The sequence below is a fragment of the Amia ocellicauda genome, unplaced genomic scaffold (assembly GCF_036373705.1).
Source record: "Amia ocellicauda isolate fAmiCal2 unplaced genomic scaffold, fAmiCal2.hap1 HAP1_SCAFFOLD_102, whole genome shotgun sequence".
NCBI classification, from domain to species: Eukaryota; Metazoa; Chordata; class Actinopteri; order Amiiformes; family Amiidae; genus Amia; species Amia ocellicauda.
The window spans coordinates 78,203-92,063 of NW_027102667.1; the positions used below are offsets into that span (position 1 = coordinate 78,203).

At 39.9% G+C, this 13,861-nt stretch overlaps 1 non-coding gene and 1 pseudogene across 1 annotated transcript; both read right to left on the reverse strand.

Moving 5' to 3' along the window:
* Window positions 1-5,376: 5,376 nt before the first annotated feature.
* Window positions 5,377-5,493, reverse strand: LOC136720261 (U5 spliceosomal RNA). The gene has a single exon (XR_010805426.1). It is a non-coding gene; the product is annotated as a U5 spliceosomal RNA (small nuclear RNA).
* Window positions 5,494-13,550: 8,057 nt separating this feature from the next.
* LOC136720151 (uncharacterized) lies at window positions 13,551-13,669 on the reverse strand (annotated as a pseudogene).
* Between the last annotated feature and the right edge of the window lie 192 nt (window positions 13,670-13,861).

Sequence of the window (13,861 nt, forward strand, 5' to 3'; positions counted from 1 at the left end):
AGGACTGCCGCATACTGGATGTTTTTCCCTTTTCACACCATTCTTTGTAAACCCTAGAAATGGTTGTGCGTGAAAATCCCAGTAATTGAGCAGATTGTGAAATACTCAGACCGGCCCATCTGGCACCAACAACCATGCCACGCTCAAAATTGCTTAAATCACCTTTCATTCCCATTCAGACATTCAGTTTGGAGTTCAGGAGATTGTCTTGACCAGGACCACACCCCTAAATGCATTGAAGCAACTGCCATGTGATTGGTTAGTTAGATAATTGCATTAATGAGAAATTGAACAGGTGTTCCTAATAATCCTTTAGGTGAGTGTATATGTATGTATGTATGTATGCATGTCCAATTGCTTTGACAATTCAAATGCACTGAATTGAGAGAGAGAGAGAGAGAGAGAGTTGTAGTCCAGACCACTGCAAAATTCCTGCTGAAGTGATCTGGATCACCACACAATGGCCCAAGGACCACTGCAAACTTGGATTTCAATGTATTTGTGTAATCTGTGTTGCAATAGCACCTACCATGTTCCTTTGTGGTGATCTGGTTAATTCTGATCTGGGAAAACCACAATCCTGCAGGTTTAATAAGTCTCTCTACACATCAGTCCCTGAGTACCTTCAACCAATGGTCATTTTGACCAATTAAGCCCAAGATTTGAGTCAATTAAGTTGTCAAGGACTACCCAGTGAAGACGTGAACTCACGACTAGGTCACACTGTGAGCTCACCAGAGCAGACATTACACTGAGCTCACTGTGAGCTCACTTAGCGCTTTTCCAGCGACATGGTGACGGTGCTGGAGCCGGAGCCGCTGCCCTTAGCCGGTGGCTAACCCACCTCTATGTTACAAATGTTCCCTAAACACTTATTTTGCAAGATCAATAAAAATCCTTTAGGAAATTTAAACTTTTACTGACACACATAGTTAATAGCAATGTATTATAACTTCACCAAAAATAATAATCTGTATATCTTTAATTGTTTAGACGTTATTAAGATATAATGCATCTTTCACATAGGGAACATTTGTAACATGTTAGGAAAAACAAACAAATGATTTGAAAATATTCATAATTACAGCATACAATTTGTCAGGCTTCATAAGAATGGTATTTATAACATACTCTGTAAAAATCAAGCAAATAGCATTTGTGGTTCACGAGAAAATATATATATATATATATAATCAAAGCTATCAGACTATAGCAGCCGGTGTATGAAGACACATACGATTATACAGCATTATTTGGCAGCTTCGCAAGACCTAATTTTAAACGTTGTTGGTAAGTTAGATAATTAGTGGGGACCCTCTATTTGCAGTTCTTCCCCTCCATAATTGCTAAAATAAAGTTTTACTGACATTTTATTGACCCTACCACTGCATAGGGCACATCTGTAACATGAACGCTACTGAATGGCACATACATTGAAAACTACGGAGAACTGAGACAAATCCACTTTACACTTCATAAATAATCTTAAAACGTTTCCAACCAAGGCAACACCCACTTGAAATACGTTCATTCTCATTTTTGGTAAACAAAAAGAGAGATTGTTACATATGTTCCCTATGATGCATCTACAGAGAGAGAGAGACAGACAGACACTAACTCTCTCTCTCTCTCTCTCTCTCTCTCTCTCTCTCTCAGCTGGGAGTGTGTGGGAGGGGTCTGCAGTGAGCGGGAGTGCTGCTGAGAGCTCTGTCCTTTGGCTGCGTTTTTTTGTTGCTTTACTTTTTTCAGTTTGTTTATTTTGTCTTCTGTTTTCAGTGCTTTTCTTATTGTGGGGGAACAGGGGAGGGGAGGGGGGAGTACCGGTAGTTCTTCCCGGGTCGGGGGGTCGGACCCCCTGAATGCGTCTTTTGAAAAACTGACCCGACGCCATGGAGTCAAGATCGCTCCGGTGCAGTTCTGCCCCCTAGAGCAGTGTGTGTTAGCGGTTGGGGAGGTAGCAGGGTGTGAAAATATCAAGTCTGCTGCCATTGTTATCTTCTTAAAAACCACTGATCTGCTCAATCAGCTAGTGGCTAATGGCACAGTGTTAGACGACACTTTCACCCCGGTGTTGCCGCTCGCTGCTCCTGCCCGGAAGGTAACGCTGTCTAACGTCCCTCCGTTCATCCGCACCGGCTCGGGCAGCTGATGTCCGGCATTAAGAGGGTCCCGCTGGGCTGCAAAGCCCCGCAACTGAAACACGTCGTGTCCTTCCGAAGGCAGCTGTATATGATCCTCAATAACATCAATGAGGATCTTAATGTCTCCGAAGTTGGATCTCTCTTGCTGCCACCACCACGAAGATTGCTCTTTAGTAATGTTGGAAAGTCAAAGACAGCAACCGTCAGGGTTCTTGCATATGACGTATTCGTGCTGCACCTCTCTGCAAGGATCCAGGACAGTTTGTCAATGTAAACTCCAGTGCCTGGGAATATTTCCACCTAAAAGACAATGGTAAATAAAAAACAAGTTTATCCCCAAACTATTCTTATATTATGTTAAGTGGAATACATTATCAGTAAGGCTGTGATTTTGTTACAGAAATGTGTTATTAAAGACCACAGTATGTCTCAATTCTAAGTTTATTAATTTACAGACATAATAAAGTCAGTGAATCTGTGACACCCATAATTCAATTACATTCTTATTATCAACTATAACTATGAATATAACTGATAATGTAGCATCATTAGATTGTTTACAACCAATATTTGTTTTCAATATATATATTTTTACCTTGTCTTTGTAATATTGTAGACCAAGAGTGTTATACCTGTTTTGGTGATTCTTTGTCAGATTCAGAACAATTTGCTGTGGGGCTGTCAGAACCACTTGATGGTGACACACTTTTGTCTTCATTGCTGATAAATGTGGCTTTTGTTACAATTTTTTTCAGATTGTCCAAAAGGTCTGGAATCTCTGGAGAAAAAAACCTTAGTATTAAATGATAATCATTTCTAGTAATATATTTAATACAAAGTGAAAACAAAACCATCAATGCCTGCAATTATACTTGAGAGACTTGCTCTATGTTATTGGCAAACTGACCTTTTTGTGGGTCATTAACATTAGCTACGAAAAAAATAAAAGAGATAAAATACAAGAATTACCAGGTCTAATGTAATGCATATAGTCATTAATGTAGGATTATGAAGTTATGTTGAAAAACTTTATTTAATAATCAGTATTATTAAACTATTAGACAGTGCACATTAAGAGTCTGTATTGTGGTTCTAGATTACTTCAGTATGATCAACTATAATACATTACTCTGGAATCTAAATTACTGAAGAATAACATTTATCAAGGTAAGGAATTATTTGCTATAAATAAAAAAACTTACCATCAACCATACGGTTTCGAAGACATTGGTTTTCATTTTTAAGTCTTGTGTTTTCCTTTTCGAGCTGCTTAACGTTTTGCTGTAGCTCAACTTCACTGGACTCTTTAAATGTCTGTAGAATATGACGGGATCTAATTCTTGATGCTCCATCGGTTTTCTTTCTTATTTTGTGCTGTATTCAGAGAGAAAAAGAGTTTAAAATGAATATATATATATATATATATATATATATATGAAAATGATTTAAAAAAAAACAATCCTGCAATACATTTATTTAATATTTGCAGTAATTATCTCACCGGTAACTGTGGTTCATCAAGGTCACTATCATCTGAAATTTGAAGTTTTTTGTTTGGTTTAGGTACTCTCTTCATTTTAGGACAGGGCATTTTTGTTAGGTCATTAAGTTTTCTTCTTAGTTCGCCTTCTTTTCCTAAAATAAAAATAAAATAAATAAAACCCTGCATTATGTCCACAGATATTTGGGGATTATATTTATTTGTCATAAAAATACTGTGCTTTGACCATACAAATTAAGATGAACAGCCAACACTGAATCAAAACTGAAGTTAAATTATATCTGGTTTAATTTATTTTGTGATTTGGGGGATTTTATTGTAAAGCACAACACACAATAAATCGTTCTTACAAATGCCAGTCAAGTATGACGAGTTTTAGCGCCCTCACCACCATCTACCATGTTATAAGAGTATGTTAGAAGTACAACACATTAATAACTTAAACATTCATTTCAAATATACTGTGATTGTATATATCAAATAGCATGTAAAGACTTTAATGTTTTTTTTTTTTTAAATAAACATTGTTACCAGTCATAATGATCTGCGCTTCATGGACAGGCCATCCACCTTTTGGAGGTTTGTTCGTGTCTCTCCACTCTGCTCTGAAGTTTCGAGTCGTCTCTTCGTCATCATCAGCAATGCTGAATAAATCAAAATTGCGAAAGCAAGCAGTGGGAATCACGCTGTAAGAGTCTTTGTCGACCCCGCTTTCCCACTTCACCAACGCGTGCATCACCGCCATACTACCTTCACCTTCTCGTCCGTTTTTTCTGCGCCTTTTTCCCCCAACAAGTCACGGCACAAAAAACAGTCCCGCTCTGCATTCTGGTACTTGGCGTTCTTAATAACACCAACAGGGTGTAATCGCATAGACCATTCGAGTATAAAGTACTACATATCCCATCAGTTACAGTTTTTTTTCATCTTCTGAAACTGCAATTTAGCACTTTCAACTGTTTCTTAGTGATTCCTAGAATTACTAACCGGTATTGTAGTCAATGTGTTTATAACCTTTTTTGTTTAACGATTTGTGTGTTATCCTATGTGATCCCATGGTCTTTGATTTGGTCACGGAAGTGATTTGTCTTTGATTTGTTGATCTAGAGTTGAATTTTAATTAGTTTTTCCCTTTTGTATAATTAGTGTAGTGCTAAATTTAGTCTTTGTTTTTAAATAAATTTGACAATTTATTTCTTTGGAATTGGTGTCTGCGTCCAATGATTACAGAAATTGAGTTCTACAAGACTCCAGGATTCGTGATAAGGTGATACTATGAATTCACTTCTTTAATTGAAATTTAAAAGTGTACCTTACGCTACATATATATATATATATGTATGTATGTATGTCCAATTGCTTTGACAATACAAATGAATAGAATTGAGAGGGAGAGAGAGAGAGAGAGACAGACAGACAGACTGACAAACAGAAAAACAGACAGACATAGACACACACACACACACACACACAGAGCCAGCCAGCCAGCCAGCTCAGCGATGACATCACGAGCCTCTCTCAGCTGACTGCTATGACATCACAGAGCACGTACATTCCGTTGCTTGCCGTCTGTCAACCACTCAGTCACTGCCAGCCAGACTGGCTGGCTGTCTGGATGGGGGGGCTGCTTGCTGCTGCTGCGTATCTTAGCAAGCTAATTTGCCTGACCGGCCTTCCTACTCCTATGCCCAAATGCCCACCTAAGCCCGATCTGCTGTTCACCTGGATCACAGCTCCGCCCCAACAAGGCCGATCCTCCCAAAAATGGTACAAACTCACCCACGATCCCCTCCACGGAAAGCTTTAGCAAAAGGCAAAAGCGTTATACGTAATGAAGAGGAACCCGAGTCCAAGACGCATCCGACCAGCCATACATATTTGTGTGTATTAAAGATCACATTTTCTTACATTTAGTTTTTCTGTACTTTATTACATCTTATTGTGATTTATAAATGTATTGTTTCTTTTCCATATGTATGTATGTATGTATGTGTGTGTGTGTGTGTGCCTGTCTCTGTGTGAAAGTGAGTGTGTGTGTGTGTGTGTATGTCTGTCTGTGAAAGTGTGTGTGTGTGGGTGTGAGTGTCTGTCTGTCTGTCTGTCATGTAACTCGCACATCTGTGTGGGCACCATTTTTGCAGAAGAGATGTACACATTTTGGAGCAACATATGCTGCCATCCAGACATCATCTTTTCCAGTGACGTCCCTGCATTTTCAAAAAGATCACATTTTATTACATTTTGTTTATCTGTACTTTATTACATCTTATTGCGATTTATACTTGTAATGTTTCTTTTCCATATATATGTATGTACAGTGGGGGAAAAAAGTAATTGATCCCCTGCTGATTTTGTACGTTTGCCCACTGACAAAGAAATGATCAGTCTATAATTTTAATGGTAGGTGTATTTTAACAGTGAGAGACAGAATAACAGCCACAAAATCCAGAAAAATGCATTTCAAAAAAGTTATAAATTGATTTGCATGTTAATGAGGGAAATAAGTATTTGACCCATTTTCAATGCCCTGGCTTAGGGAAGGAGGTTCTCACCCATGATTTGACGGTACATGGCCCCGTCCATCGTCCCTTTGATGCGGTGTAGTTGTCCTGTCCCCTTAGCAGAAAAACAGCCCCAAAGCATAATGTTTCCACCTCCTTGTTTGATGGTGGGAATGGTGTTCTTGGGGTCATTCCTCCTCCTCCAAACACGGCGAGTTGAGTTGATGGCAAGGAGCTTGATTTTGGTCTCATCTGAGACCACTTTCACCCAGTTCTCCTCTGAATCATTCAGATGTTCATTGGCAAACTTCAGACGGGCCTGTACATGTGCTTTCTTGAGCAGGGGGACCTTGCGGGCGCTGCAGGATTTCAGTCCTTCATGGCGTAGTGTGTTACCAATTGTTTTCTTGGTGACTATGGTCCCAGCTACCTTGAGATCATTAACAAGATCCTCCCATGTAGTTCTGGGCTGAATCCTCACCGTTCTCATGATCATTGAAACTCCACGAGGTGAGATCTTGCATGGAGCCCCAGACTGAGGGAGACTGACAGTTATTTTGTGTTTCTTCCATTTGCGAATAATCGCACCAACTGTTGTCACCTTCTCACCAAGCTGCTTAGTGATGGTCTTGTAGCCCATTCCAGCCTTGTGTAGGTCTACAATCTTGTCCCTGACATCCTTGGACAGCTCTTTGGTCTTGGCCATGGTGGAGAGTTTGGAATCTGATTGATTGATTGCTTCTGTGGACAGGTGTCTTTTATACAGGTAACGAGCTGAGATTAGGAGCACTCCCTTTAAGAGAGTGCACCTAATCTCAGCTCGTTACCTGTATGAAAGACACCTGGGAGCCAGAAATCTTGCTGATTGATAGGGGATCAAATACTTATTTCCCTCATTATCATGCAAATCAATTTATAACTTTTTTGAAATGCGTTTTTCTGGATTTTTTGGCTGTTATTCTGTCTCTCACTGTTAAAATACACCTACCATTAAAATTATAGACTGATCATTTCTTTGTGAGTGGGCAAACGCACAAAATCAGCAGGGGATCAAATACTTTTTTCCCTCACTGTATGTATGTATGTATGTATGTATGTAAGTGTGTGTGTGTCTGTCTCTGTGTGAAAGTGTGTGTGTGTGTGTGTGTGTCTGTGAAAGTGTGTGTGTGTGTGCGTGTGTCTGTCTGTGAAAGTGTGTGTGTGTGTGTGGGTGTGACAGTGTGTATGAGTGTCTGTCTGTCATGTAACTCGCACATCTGTGAGGGCACCATTTTTGCAGAAAGAGATGTACACATTTTGGAGCAACATATGCTGCCATCCAGACATCATCTTTTCCAGGGACGTCCCTGCATTTTTCAGCAGGATAACGCCAAACCACATTCTGCCCAGATTACAAGCGCATGGTTGCGTAGGCAGAGAGTGCGGGTGCTAGCATGGCCTGCCTGCAGTCCTGACCTGTCTCCGAATTGAGAATGTGTGGCGCACTATGAAGTGCAAATTAAGACAACGAAGGCCCTGTGCAGTTGCGCAGCTGAGGAAATGCATAATGGATGAATGGGGGGAAATCCCACTTGCTAAACTTAACCAAGTGGTGTCTTCAGTGCCCAAGTGCTTAATAAGTGTTATTAAAAGAAAAGGTGATGTTACATAGTGGTAAACAGTCGACTGTCCCAACTTTCTTGGTTTCTTTTCACTGCTAATGAGATGCTGTAGAGTGAGTTAGTTATATTGCTTTCAGGAGCTCTAATCGTATTGATGAGTTCATGAAGCATTTGTAATTGAATTTCAAAAAGAAATCCTTGCTGTCTGGCCTGTGTGTATGAGATGTACTCTGTCAATCTTTGGCTAACAACTGAAACATTGGTAGAACAGAAATGGCAACATAAAAAAGAAAAGTACATTTTAAAAGAGCACATTAAATAGGATGAATATACAGTTTTTTACAATCACTTTGTCACTAATTTCAGAACCTTGATGTCATTTTTCAAAACTAGACACAAAACTCAAAACGGTCATCACTTGTAACACTGCACAATACAATGTTTTGAACATTGGACAGCCTTTCATATCTTTAAAGAAACCTTGCACTTGCAGACTTGTTGGTTCAAATAACTCATTTATCATGAAATACCATAGTAACATAGTAACACAGAAGATACCGATAGTTTCACTGTGTAGTTGTTCGTACAATCATTAAATATTGTAGTACAAAATATGTGATACATGTTTCATTATGGTACTACACATAAATACATCACTGTAAAAGGACTAGTAGAGAGAATACTACAGACACAGTGGAATCATTGAACAAAATCTGAAATGTATTGATGCAATACAATCAAATCACACCATAGGTTTCTTTGAATCCATGCAACAATAATTAGCTACAAAAAAGAACAAAACTACAGTAAAATGTCAACAGCAGTGTTCCTCACCTGGCTTAGTGTAAAAAGCAAAACAAAGGATTGATTACTGTACTTCTAAATTTCCATCAGCCCTGTGTTCAGGTTCAGGTTCTCACAACCATTTTTCACAAGAGGCATCTTGAAACTGAACATACCTGAACATACTCAGTCATCAGCTGCTTCACTCTGTCTGCATTTCTTTCAAAAGGCACACTATACTCTGTGCTACACATTGGTATGCAGTATACAGTCATTTGACAATTGAGAGTAGCCTAATGTTTAGTGCATGCTGAAGACTTGCCGCTTCTCAGTACGGAAATTTCTGATGATTGAGGCCACAGTTGATCCTGAGTTGATTCTGAGGTTTGATTGAATCATTGTAGCTGCCTCAGTCATGGTCATGCCATGATTTACAACATGCTCTACAACTATTTCTCGGATTTCACTGGACACTATTTGCTGTTGCTGCCGCTGTCTGGTCCGTGGCCTTGTCCTCTACCACGTTCCCCCAACACCTCTCAAATGAGGCCCATGGCTGCCTCTCTGGTGAGGCCTAAGCCCTCCTCTATGACGAGGCCCACGACCACCTCTCAGAAGGGGTGCATGTCCCCTTCCATTCCTTTGACCACCACGTCTTCCTCCTCCCACTGCTTGACCTCTATTGTGACCTGGATGACTTGCCGGCTCCATGTTATCACTGTGTTGCTGGGGTGGATAGCACTCATTTCACTCGATACTCGTACCACAATGTGAAATCAATCATCAATAACCAGTTGGCAGTATTGGAAAAGCAATTACAAGGGCCTGCATACATACAGTAATGTCAAATCTGATGTGGAAGAACAATCATCTTCAACCAGGTTGGAGCGTTAGTTGCAATGCCTTTAATACACGCAGCGTGGAGAGGAACAGTGACTCAAGTAGATCCCAAAGTCGCTCTGCCTTCATTTTAACAGTCAGAGCTTTTATACACAAAAATCAAAGAGCTGGTTATAATCAGAAAGTCATTACTATGTTATCTTAAAAGTTAGCTAAGCAGAATTTATATCATTATAGGACAGAGTTCATAGATCAACACATGGATTAGGGAGCAGGCACTTCAATCATACTGTTTGACATTGTCTCCAAGATTCTCATCGTAAATAACAAACAGAAATCAAACTACCTTCTGGCCTGACCTTCTAGCTTGACCTTATCTTTCTTAAGTATACAAGAGAGAAAAACAGGTATTAGAGAAAGAATTTCTAACTTTCCTTCCACACTGAAAACATGGTGTGGAAAAGTGCTACATGATGATGAATGATGATGAAATATTACATCCATAGATAATGTAGTCCAACTGGTTCATGCTCCTCGGTTATTGGTGTCAATGGATCTCATTATCCTGAAACTTTCATGATCGAAACATGGAATATTGTTTGTCAGTTTCCATAAAATTATGCATTAAGAGTAATGCAACAGTCACTTATCATTTTGAGCAGCTGTATCAATTGATAGTTAGATCTTTGTAATGAAATGAATAGACAGTGATCTCAGATGTAATGTGTGAATTGCATTTTGAAATGGTAATACTTTGATGTAAGTTGTGTCATTTTAGTTCAATGAACAAATGATCTGAGGTTGATGTGTATTGTATCCAAGCAATTGTAAAAAAGTGTTAGAATTTTGAAAAATGTGCATTTTGATCATCGGGTGTGAGTTTAGTGTCTAGAGTTTTGAAAAATGACATCAAGGTTCTGAAATGAGTGCCAAAGTGATTGTAAAAAAGTGTAATATCAGGGGACAGTGGCTATTAGAGATCTGGCCTCTGTATTAATGTAACAGGTCACATTGTATGTGTACACTGATACTTGATAGTATAATATAGTACAAGTAAAAAACATACATAGGTATCATAGAAGTATTTTGCAGAAATGATTATGGATAGTTATCAAAATGGAGAGGAAATGCTAAATCCAGTCTCCCCAGGCTGAGCTTCTATTGCTGCACCTGCTAAGTGGCTGCTGGCCCCACTATATGGATAGAGCCACACCAAGTACAAGAGTCTCCCCATTGCTATTTATATCTCCCTATCCAGTCTTCTATAGGTGTCAGGGTGGGGTGCCTATTCCCCTGCATGCTTTGAAACCTATAGCACCTGGGACGCACACTTGGGATCCGGTTCCTCTGCCCCTCACATACACATGAGGAATCCTAGGTGCTCAACACGTCATACTGTCTCTTTCATCTCATGTGTAAACTATGGACAAATACATGACTAAACGTGTTTAGTTGCTTTTCCCAGAATGCTTTGCGCCACGATATGCAAATAACGGGGACTATGATTGGCTCCCTGACATTACCCACACTGCGACTGATGCTACCCATTTCACTACCCAACAAAGACCCATAATATGCGTGTGTCTGTCTGTCTGTCTGTCTGTCTGTCTGTCTGTCAAAGTATGTGTGTGTGTGTCTGTGTGTGTCTGTGTCTGTCTGTCTGTCTGTGTGTGAAAGTGTGTGTGTGTGTGTCTGTCTGTCTGTCATGTAACTTGCACATCTGTGAGGGCACCACTAATGCCGAAAGAGATGTATACATATTGTTTATTTTCCATATATATGTATGTATGTATGTATGCATGTCCAATTGCTTTGACAATACAAATGAATTGAATTGAGAGGGAGAGAGAGAGAGAGAGAGACAGACAGACAGACAGAGACACACATACACACACACACACACACACACACACACACACAGAGCCAGCCAGCCAGCCAGCCAGCTCAGCGATGACATGACGAGCCTCTCTCAGCTTACTGCTATGACAGCACAGAGCACGTACATTCCGTTTAACAAATCGTTAAACAAAAAAGGTTATAAACACATTGACTACAATACCGGTTAGTAAGACGAAGGTGAGTCTCTCGTTAGTATTATTAGTCAGACATTAAATAACTACGCAGGTTAGTATTTATGTCAGGTAACTTCTCGTTATATATATATCAGTCTCATTTACGTTTAGGTGCCGAGAAAGATCCTATTTGTTACCACAATTTCCCTTAACTGATTATTATTCAATGATTAAGGATAGGCAGGGCCACCAATAATCTAATGTCTATTAACTTGTGTCAATTTCAGACTAAACAGTTAAACAGGAATGAGAAGATATTTCTCGGCGTTGACAGATTTTATTTCTAAAATTATCAACAAAACAGTTTAATGCAACACACATTTATATTTAAGAAAACTAAATGATATTACACATTCTAGAGTTATGAATCACAGATTAACATTTCTAATTGATTTCTCAAATGTCATGAATCACAAACTCCAAACTGTTAAACTTATGTGAACTTCGTCGCAGAGAGGCCTCTCTGGCTTCGGGCTCAGATAACAGCACACGGCACGAGGTCTGTGTGGTTTGGAACAAAGGCAGTCTGGTTCGGCTTTGTCCAAGAACTTCCACTCAGTCGATGCACCTGGAAGTTGGGGTTTCGGGAATGTAGAGTCTTTTCCAAACAGATTTTCCACTGGTTTGAATGCTCCAAGGTTGTGCACAAAATCTTCTTTGTAAGCAGGGTTCCACCGTAGTTACTTGAAGACGAAGTCTTTGAGGAAAGCAGGGCCCTGTTTGTTCCAAGGGTCAAGTTTCTTAAGACTCAAATAGCTATTTAAATGACTGACACTTTCGTATTCAGTCGACTTAGTCAATTGTCCAGCTGTAAAACTCCACTGATCAGGTGGGTCTGTAAAGTTATTTATTTAATAAAGTCCTTTAAAAGAATTCTTCGTACGGCTCAATCTCCTTCTCCCAGTTTAACTCTTCTGTTGCCGGCAAAGACTTGGTTGGTTTCTGATTCCGGTTCTGGCAACAGAGCTACAGGTTGAGCTGTGGCAGCGAGTTTCTGGTTCAGGTGAGAGAAAGAGAGAGAGAAAGACTGTCCGCTGTTCCTTAAAGTCTGTCAGATCAGTAGGTGATTGGTCCCTGAGTTCTTGAGATTGGATTTCGGTTTCAGCCCCCAGTGTCCTATTGGAGGGGGGCTTGATTTATGACTGATGTCAATCCATGCCATCTTTTGGAAATGCCGGTTGGCCCGGGTTCGTAGCTCTATGTCGGGATTTTGGCTCTCATCCACTTCAAAGAGTTTTTATCACCTACAGGCCCCTTTCTCCAGACATCTCATAGCAGAATTCCAAACTATTTGGCCTCTTCTCGGTGCCATCCTCCCCAAAACTGTCACTTTGTTGCAAACCAGTTCCAAGCTGATGAGCTAAGGAAATCTGATAACTTTGGGGGGGAGAGGTCTTCTTTAGATCCGTGCTTCAGCTCAGAGCCCAAATGCTCTTATCCAAATACACCCAACATAACGCTACATATGTATGTATGTATGTATATATGTGTAGAAGGAAAATTAGAAATTATTTTCTTACACCTGTTTTTCTCTCTTGTATACTTAAGAAAGATACGGTCAAACTAGAAGGTCAGCCCAGAAGATAGTTTGATTTCTGTTTGTTATTTACGATGAGAACCTTGGAGACAATGTCAAACGGTTTGACCTACGAGCCTGTTCCCTAAAACCATGTGTTGACCTATGATCTCTGTTCTATAATGATATATGTTCTGCTTAGTTAGCCTTTAAGATAACATAGTAATGACTTTCTAGCATATATGGATGTATGTATGTATGTATATATATATATATATATATGTATGTATGTATGTCCAATTGCTTTGACAATACAAATGAATTGAATTGAGAGGAAGAGAGAGAGAGAGAGAGAAAGAGAGAGAGAGAGACAGACAGACAGACAGACAGCTCAGCGATGACATCACGAGCCTCTCTCAGCTGACTGCTATGACATCACAGAGCACGTACATTCCGTTGCTTGTCGTCTGTCAACCACTTAGTCACTGCTAGCCAGACTGTCCCTAAGACAATGTGTACAATACTTCAATTATATCTCCTCCAGACAGATAAAGAGTATTAAGAGCTACGATGAAGTTACCCAGGAGACGTAAAAAGCTTGCATCACCTGGTATTTCCTGGAGGTCACCCATCCAAGTACTAACCAGGCCCTGGCCCGTTTAGTTTCCAAGGTCTGACGAGATCGGGCACGTTCAGGACGGTGTGGCCGCAAGCCGAGATGCCTGGCTGCATGATGTCTCTTAAAGGCTGGCGGGTATTGACGGAATTTCCAGCAAAAAATAAAAAATAAAAAAATAAAAAAATGGAGGGAAAAATAACAGTGCAGGAAAGGGTGTTGAAAGTAGCCGGGAACGTGTACAATTCTTCAATTATATCTCCTCCAGACAGAAAGAGAGTATTAAGAGC